The sequence below is a fragment of the Lepisosteus platostomus genome, chromosome 15 (genome assembly GCF_059453375.1).
Source record: "Lepisosteus platostomus isolate fLepPlt1 chromosome 15, fLepPlt1.hap1, whole genome shotgun sequence".
In the NCBI taxonomy this organism is placed as follows: domain Eukaryota; kingdom Metazoa; phylum Chordata; class Actinopteri; order Semionotiformes; family Lepisosteidae; genus Lepisosteus; species Lepisosteus platostomus.
Window position 1 is genome coordinate 2497503 of NC_142625.1, and position 8705 is coordinate 2506207.

An 8705-nucleotide genomic window follows, 5' to 3' on the forward strand; every position below is an offset into this window, starting at 1 on the left:
TAACTTATGCAATGGTGTTAAGGGGTGTGGTGGGTGTTAGGAAATGGAATGAGATGTTTCTGGTGTGGCTGTTAGTTTAGTCAAAGCGTATGTATGGCAGGACAGGAATGAGTTGGTGAAGCACGGCGTGCATGGATCAGTGGGTGCTGTGGTATGGAAGGTGAGGAACGACATAGCAAACAGAGTGAAGTGGGATGTGCGGAAGTGGGGGTTTGCAGCAGCGAAAGATCGGTGGAAGGAGTTGTTTGTGTTACGGATTTGAGTCAGGATTAGGAAAGTGAGTGTGGAGTGACTGGAGTTTGAGTATTGATTAGTTTTTATATTAGAAAAAATCTGTTCTTATTAGTTTAATATCCGATACGTCCCCCATCGGGGGACCACATAAACGGATTTTTGGAACAGGGAGCTGGATCAGGAGCTTGCTCCGTCCTCTCCACGCATCGGCCCGGTATTGCAGCGCCTCCAGGAGTGGTGCACCACCTTCTCTCAGCGGTGAAAAGACAGACGTAGCTAGCTAGCGAGCAAGCAAGGGAGGTGGACTGGAGCTTCTTCTCGGGTCTCGTCTCTCGTCCATCTGTGTGTCTGTGTCTGTCTCTCTCCCCCTCCCTGTCTCCGTCTCCGTCCCCGTGCTCCCTCTGTGCACTTTCCCGCGTCTCGACTCTCTGGGCAAGCAGGCCGGCCCCCTTTTCGGCTCCTGTGCGTTTTCCCTCCAAAAAACGCAGTTTTTTCAGCCTTTTCCCAGGGAGGCAGGCGTGGCTTGTATGTGTGTCCGTCCCCATCCTTGCAGGCGGGCCCCTTTCGACAGCCAGGCCTTTTCCCTCCAAAAAAAACTTAGTATATCCACCTTTCTTTCTTTTCGGCAGGCAGGCGTGTGTGCGCGCGCCCCCGTCCCTCCCTCCCGAGAGAGAGCTGCCCCTTGCCTCTGCCCGCAGGTGCTGGCGCTCGGCTTCCGCTTGCAGCTGGTTGGGCACAGCTGCTGCCGGTGGGAGGGGCCTAAGCTAAGGAGGCTGGGCGGCTGGCGCCCCCTGCGGCTGCGGTCGTTGTCGGGCCGTTGACAGAAGATCAAAGAGCAGGGCCCCCGCCCGGGACTGGCAGGAAGGCAAGAGAGAGGGGGAGCAGAGTCTGGCGGCAGGCCTCTGGCTGCAGGGAGGCCGGCAGCTGCGCGGGTCCCGGGCTCCAGAGGAGTCGGCCTGCGCCACTGTGCGCCAGCGGAATGCCCGCGCGTCGGCCCGGGCCTTTGGGGCCATCGCTTTTCGGCCTTTTGGCACGAGCCAGGGTCGAGGGAGAGAGAGCTGAGGACACCCTCAACAAGGACAACACCTTTGGATTTCCAGTGGACTGAACCCGGATTGCTTGGACTTTGGACTTGATTTCCACATAGTGGTGAGTGGGCTGCGCTGCAGCCGAAAGGCTACGTTCCAATGATGGCTGCGGACCCCGGGGAACCGAGGAGGGCCGGGAAGGACCCCAGTGTGAGATGGACCATCCGTCTCAACTGGAAGCCGGAGACGGAGATGCCTGGGCGAGAAGAGGTAGAGGACAACATTTTGTTTGATCTTCTGGGAGTTAGTGTTGCAGATCTGAAATGTGTGCAGGGGAACCAGGCACAGAAGTTCCTTGATGTTACCTTTGTTAACGCGGATATCTACAGATGGGCAGTTAAGAAGTGCACGGAAGTAATCGAGCAGGGGAAGCTGCGCGAGTACGAGTGGTGGATTGCAGGGAGACAACAAGCGGTGGGTGGTGGTACATATGTTTGAACCTTTTATCACGGATGCCAATGTGACGACTTTACTGCGCCGGTATGTCAAGGTGCGGAGTGGGCCAAATGTCATCCAGGACACTCGGAAAGTCTGGACCGGCAAACGGAGATACGAGGTCAAACTACGACAGGACGAAAGAACATCGGACGGCTTTGCCCACCCACCGTGCACCTTCGCCATTGGCTCAGGTAGGGGGTATCTTTATTACTGGAACCAGCCGGAATTTTGCCGAAAGTGTTGCGGTTTCGGACATAGAGAGGGGACGTGCCCGAAAGTGGATTGTGGGAAGTGCGGCGCTCGGGGCATTCAACCCGGCAGTGCCCAGTGAAGGAGTGCTCCCTGTGCAGCAACACCAGGCATTTGTACCGGCAGTGCGTGAAGAGGAGCTCTGACTACAACAGGGCAATGTATGAAGGCGGAAGGCTGGCAGGGGAGGACAGTGAGGTGGAAGAGAGACCGACGAGCAGTGGAGGAGAACAGGAACAGGAGAAGGCCGAACGACATGCAGAGGAGGATAACGGGCAGCCGGGAACATCGACAGGTCAGCGAGGATGAAGGGAGCTGGGCGCAGGTAGTGAAGAAATTGTGCCGCCTGAAGGGGAGGGGAGCACCTGCAGCTCCAGTGGAGGAGAAGAAGGTGGTATCTCTGCAGGGGAAAAGGAAGAAGATGAAGAAGAGAAGTGGGGAGAAACAACAGCAGCGGGAGACCCAGGAGAAGAAGACCGCCGAGGGGGAAGATGAGGATGGGAACCAGGGAGAGTCGGAGGACCTTGAGGGGATGGAAGAGGAGCCGGAGATCCTGTCTGCCTCGGGTGACTCGGAGCATGACAGTGACGATGACTCCCTCCCCCCTGGACAGGGATCAGGACCAACAACCTTGAGCGCCTTTTCGGTGGCGCAAAATGACGGAGGACGGCAGCCCGGTGGTCACCTGCCAGCCGGACACGCCTACCCCCGAACAAGATATCGCGTACAGCCCCGTGGAAGTCGCCTACATGTCCACCGATGACACTTAGGTGAGTACAGCAGGGGCGGCAAGCTCCCCTCAGCCTCGGGGAAGAAATGGAGAGTGACGGCCCCCCACTGGAACCGCCATGACCCTCACAGCGGCATCGGTCAACGTGAGGGGTTTGAAGAAGCAGGATAAGAGAATGGCGATTTTTTAATACCCGTCTCAGAGGCACCTGGACGTGGTCTTCCTGCAAGAGGTCCACCTCAAGGACCTCAATGAGGTGAGGACCTTTCGGAGAGAGTGGAGGAAGGGTCCTTCGTGGTGGAGCGTCGGAAGGTGGTCCAGCACGTTGGCCAGGGTGCTGGGCGGCCGCCTGAGAACGGTGATGCCGGCGCTGGTGGGGGCGGACCAGACGTGGCGTGGCAGGCTGAAAGATCAGCTGGAACCTGCAGCTGATCCGGGACACCATCGCTTGGGTAGAGGATAGAGGCCTGCCGCTCATGCTGGTGAGCCTGGACCAGGCAAAGGCATTCGACCGGGTCCACCATGGGATCCTGTGGGCACTCCTGTGGAAGAAGGGTCTGCCTGACTGCTTCGTCAGGTGGATCGAAGCACTAAACAGTGGTGCGAAGTCCCAGGTATGTGTCAACGGAGCAGTAGGGAGGAGTATTCCAGTAAACTGTAGTGTGCGACAGGGCTGTCCTCTGGCACCCCAGCTGTACCTCACCTACCTTGAACTCCTGTTGGACCAATTGAGGAAGGACCCTGGAGTAACAGAAATCCAGGTGCTAGGTGGAGGTGGGCAGGAAGCCAAGATCGCCACCTACGCAGACGACATCACGCTCTTGGGGAGAAGCACTAGACATCGTGGAGGCGTTCTCCAGAGGCACTGGCGCCCAACTGAACCGCGCCAAGAGCCTGGTGAAACTGTTTGGAACCTGGCCATACGAACCTAAGATCGTCGGGGGACTACTAAGGATGACGGACCCGGTGAAAGTCCTGGGGGTCCTTTTTCACACCTCGGACCCCTCTGGCTTGAACTGGGAGGCCAGGTTCCGGAAGGTCAACCAGAAGCTGGGCCTTTGGCACCGGCATTCATTAACATGGATTGGAAAGGCGCTGGTGCTGAAGGTGGAAATCCTGCCCCTTCTGCTCCACCTGGCAGTAGTATACCCTCTACCTGCGAGAAAGAGGAAGGAGCTCACACGAGCCATTTTCACCTTTGTGTGGGGACACTCGTACGAGCGCATCCAAAGAAAGGATATGTGCAGGCCCGTCGAAGATGGTGGCAGGGGGATTCTGGACCTCCCAACAAAGCTGGACTGTGCCATCGTGGCAAGTCTGTGTCATCTTGCACAGCAACCCGCCTCACCTGTGCAGCCATTTCGTGAGCCTCTGGCTCTCAGCGCACATGCGACACCTGGCCGTCTGGACAAACGCGACCCCGAAGGCCGAGCGACTCCCGCTGCAGTAACACCACGCGGTGCAGTGGCTGCGGGCACATCCAGAGGTACGGGACGGTACAACATCTCTGAGCCATAAAGAACTGTACAATACCATCACGGCGGAGGACAGGCCAGTGATCCTGGGTGTGTCCAGGGACACCTGGCAGCAGGCCCAACCTAAGGGCCTGGACAATAAACTGAAAGACGAACTGGCTCGGGATATGGGGTCGACTGGCGGTCAGGGCGGTTATGCATGCGCACGGCCTGTCCAGGCAGAGCCAGTGCCCGAGACAAGGCTGCACAGAAGAAGAAACAGTACGTCACGTCTTCTGGGAGTGCGGGTTCGCACAGAAGGTGTGGATATCCAGCCGACACCTCTTCAAGCAGGTGGGTCTAGGTTTCCCCTTGTCACTAGCAATGGTGATTAATAGAGTGCCCGGTTCTCGAAGATGGAACACACGTTTTCTCCTCTGGTTGTTAATCAGCCTAATCAAGCTCTGTGTGTGGGATGCACGGACAGAGCTGATTAGGCATAACATCGAGACACCAGTCCCAGGCATCCTCCAGAAGGTCAAAAGGGACATCGCCAGAAGAATGCGGTGGGACATCACACGCTGGGGATTTGCAGCAGCCAAAGAACGGTGGAAGGACTTGACCACGTGGTGTTAAAAGGTGGTGGGTAGAATAAAAATTTAAGCACTGTTTTTGTATTGTTTTCTAATAAAAACAAAAAAAATCTGTTCTTATCAGTTTAATATCTGATACGTCCCCCATCGGGGGACCACATATTAAACAGATTTTTGGAACAGGGAGCTGGATCAGGAGCTTGCTCCGTCCTCTCCACGCATCGGCCCGGTATTGCAGCGCCTCCGGGAGCAGTGCACCACCTTCTCTCAGCGGTGAAAAGACAGACGTAGCTAGCAAGCAAGCGAGGTGGACTGGAGCTCCTTCTTCTCCGCTCTCGTCTCTCATCCATCTGTGTGTCTCAGTGTCTGTCTCTCTCCCCCTCCCCATCTCCGTTCCCGTGCTCCCTCTGTGCACTTTCCCGCCTCTCGACTCTCTCGGCAAGCAGGCCGGCCCCCTTTTCGGCTCCCGTGCATTTTCCCTCCAAAAAACTCCAGAAGCGTCGGCCTGCGCCGCTGCACGCCAGCCGGACGCCCGCACGCCCACCCAAGGCCGGCGTCGGGCATCGCTTCTCTGCCTTTTGGCTAAGATCAAGTATGTGGCATGACCGCAGCTTGGTCTTGGTCAGAGGGAAGTGAAGGCAATGGCAGGATTGTTTGCGGAGGAGCCATTGCGGATACTGGATTGCTGAAGGAGTATGAGCCAGCGGAATCAGCTGAGGATAATCGACTACGATGACTTCAACGGCAGGTGAGCGACCCTTTTTTATGGCAGCGGGGGATCCTCTGTCCCGAGAGGGGCAGATGAGAGACACTGCATTTTGTGCTGAAGAATTTGGCTGTCGGGACACGGTTTTTAATGCGGGATACCTTTGAGAAGGAAATTTTGTTCAAGATTTTTGGAATTAAAGCTCAAGACACGGTGTGTTTGCAGGACTTTGCAGCAAAAGGAATTTTGAATTTGACTTTGGCTTCTACGGCGATTTGTGGAAGGGTGTGGGACACGGCGATAGTGTTGAAGTGTTGAAGGATGACGAACCATTGAGTTTTTTTCTGTTGGAACCCTTGTTTGCGAGGGAAGTGCAGCCTGTGTATATTTTTTTGTATAATCCTTTTGTTCCAGAGGCAGAGATCGTATGGTTTTTAAAACTGTTTGTGGGCATCGTGAGTGCCAGGAAGATGCTAGACTCTGAGAGGTACTGGAATGGGAAACGACAATTTCTGGATCGTTTTGAGCCGAGGTTTTGGATGCTGGGGGTGTTGTACACCCTCCAGCTACTTTTTCGATAGGCCCCAATAGGGGCTTTCTGCATTATTCTGGGATGCCAGTTGGGGACAGGATCTGTGGCAAATTAGGCCATATCGCCTCCAAGTGTGGAGCGGTGGTGTGCCGGCGCTGCGGAGAATTGGGACATGTGGTTGGTGGCTATCCTAAAAGGGCCGCATGTTACTTGTGTGGGGATGCAGGACATTTGTATGGACTTGCCCGTATGCTGAAGCAACGGCGGAGCAGAGAGGAGCCTACTGCCGTCGCCGACCGGAAGGCGGTTGAGGAGCTTGACTTATCCAGAGGTGACTCTGAGGTGGTCTTGTGGTCGGATGGTCAGGAAGAGAGTGCCATGGAAGAGAAAGAACCATCTACATCTGGTGGAGCGCACGGACTGAATAGACAGGGTTTTGAGCAGGTGGACTTGTTGCCCCCGAGTAGAGTTTCGGGACTTTTGAAGGAAGGAGAAGGAGAGCCAACCAGAGGGAGGAGGAGGAGCAACTCACCGGAGGGGGAAGGAGGCCGAGGATCCCAACTACCACGGGTAGTTGCTCTGGGTTGAGCCCAGGGGGTGAAGTGGGGCTTCCGGATGGCGACGGGTGAGTGGACCCGCAACTCGGCGCCCTCTGTCCCGTGAGGGACAGTTGCGCACAGTTCGCTTTGTAGTAAAGAAGGCAGAAGACAAAGACAACTGGATGAACAGGGACAAATTTGAAAAAAGTTTTGTTTCGCACTCTTGAAATTAAACTTAAAGATATTACTAGTCTGCAAGATTTTCCAGTGAAAGGCATCTTTGACTTAACGATGGAGTCAGACAAGTTGTGAGACGGTGTGGCAGAAGGCTCAATTTGGGAAAAATTATTTTCTGATGAATGTGTTCTTGATGGAGCCTCTCTTTGCGAGAGAATTGCGGACGCTCACCGTCCACCTACAGTGCCTTGCGAAAGTATTCGGCCCCCTTGAACTTTTCAACCTTTTGCCACATTTCAGGCTTCAAACAAAGATATAATTTTTTTATTTTATGTGAAGAATCACCAACAAGTGGGACAATTGTGAAGTGGAACGAAATCTATTGGATTTTTGAAACTTTAACTAATAAAAAAATGAAAAGTGGGGCGTGCAAAATTATTCGGCCCCTTTACTTTCAGTGCAGCAAACTCACTCCAGAAGTTCAGCGAGGATCTCTGAATGATCCAATGTTGTCCTAAATGACTGATGGTGATAAATAGAATCCACCTGTGTGTAATCAAGTCTCTGTATAAATGCACCTGCTCTGTGATAGTCTCAAGGTTCTGTTGAAAGCGCAGAGAGCATCATGAAGACCAAGGAACACACCAGGCAGGTCCGTAATACTGTTGTGGAGAAGTTTAAAGCCGGATTTGGATACAAAAAGATTTCCCAAGCTTCAAACATCCCAAGGAGCACTGTGCAAGCGATCATCTTGAAATGGAAGGAGTATCAGACCACTGCAAATCTACCAAGACCTGGCCGTCCCTCTAAACTTTCAGCTCAGACAAGGAGAAGACTGATCAGAGATGCAGCCAAGAGGCCCATGATCACTCTGGATGAACTGCAGAGAACTACAGCTGAGGTGGGAGAGTCTGTTCATAGGACAACAATCAGTCTTACACTGCACAAATCTGGCCTTTATGGAAGAGTGGCAAGAAGAAAGCCATTTCTCAAAGATATCCATAAAAAGTCTCGTCTAAAGTTTGCCACAAGCCACCTGGGAGACACCCCAAACATGTGGAAGAAGGTGCTCTGGTCAGATGAAACCAAAATCGAACTTTTTGGCCACAATGCAAAACGATATGTTTGGCGTAAAAGCAACACAGCTCATCACCCTCAACACACCATCCCCACTGTCAAACATGGTGGTGGCAGCATCATGGTTTGGGCCTGCTTTTCTTCAGCAGGGACAGGGAAGATGGTTAAAATTGAGGGGAAGATGGATGCAGCCAAATACAGGACCATTCTGGATGAAAACCTGTTGGAGTCTGCAAAAGACCTGAAACTGGGACGGAGATTTATCTTCCAACAAGACAATGATCCCAAACATACAGCAAAATCTACAAAGGAATGGTTCACAAATAAACGTATCCAGGTGTTTGAATGGCCAAGTCAAAGTCCAGACCTGAATCCAATCGAGAATCTGTGGAAAGAGCTGAAAACTGCTGTTCACAAATGCTCTCCATCCAACCTCACTGAGCTCGAGCTGTTTTGCAAGGAAGAATGGGCAAGAATTTCAGTCTCTCGATGTGCAAAACTGATAGAGACATACCCCAAGCGACTTGCAGCTGTAATCGCAGCAAAAGGTGGCTCTACAAAGTATTAACGCAAGGGGGCCGAATAATTTTGCACGCCCCACTTTTCATTTTTTTATTAGTTAAAGTTTCAAAAATCCAATAGATTTCGTTCCACTTCACAATTGTGTCCCACTTGTTGGTGATTCTTCACATAAAATAAAAAATTTATATCTTTATGTTTGAAGCCTGAAATGTGGCAAAAGGTTGAAAAGTTCAAGGGGGCCGAATACTTTCGCAAGGCACTGTATTTAACACGCTGTTACCGGAACGAGACATTGTGATGTTCTTGGTCAGATTTGTGGACATACAAAGGACCAGTAGCAAAGTGGTGGATGAGGCTGGTGTCTGG

General features: G+C 53.1%; 1 non-coding gene and 1 pseudogene across 1 annotated transcript; both read left to right on the forward strand.

Moving 5' to 3' along the window:
• The first annotated feature begins 310 nt into the window (after positions 1-310).
• LOC148647656 (U2 spliceosomal RNA) lies at positions 311-482 on the forward strand (annotated as a pseudogene).
• Positions 483-4858: 4376 nt separating this feature from the next.
• LOC148647657 (U2 spliceosomal RNA) lies at positions 4859-5049 on the forward strand. Its single transcript, XR_015926912.1, has one exon. It is a non-coding gene; the product is annotated as a U2 spliceosomal RNA (small nuclear RNA).
• The last annotated feature ends 3656 nt before the right edge of the window (positions 5050-8705 follow it).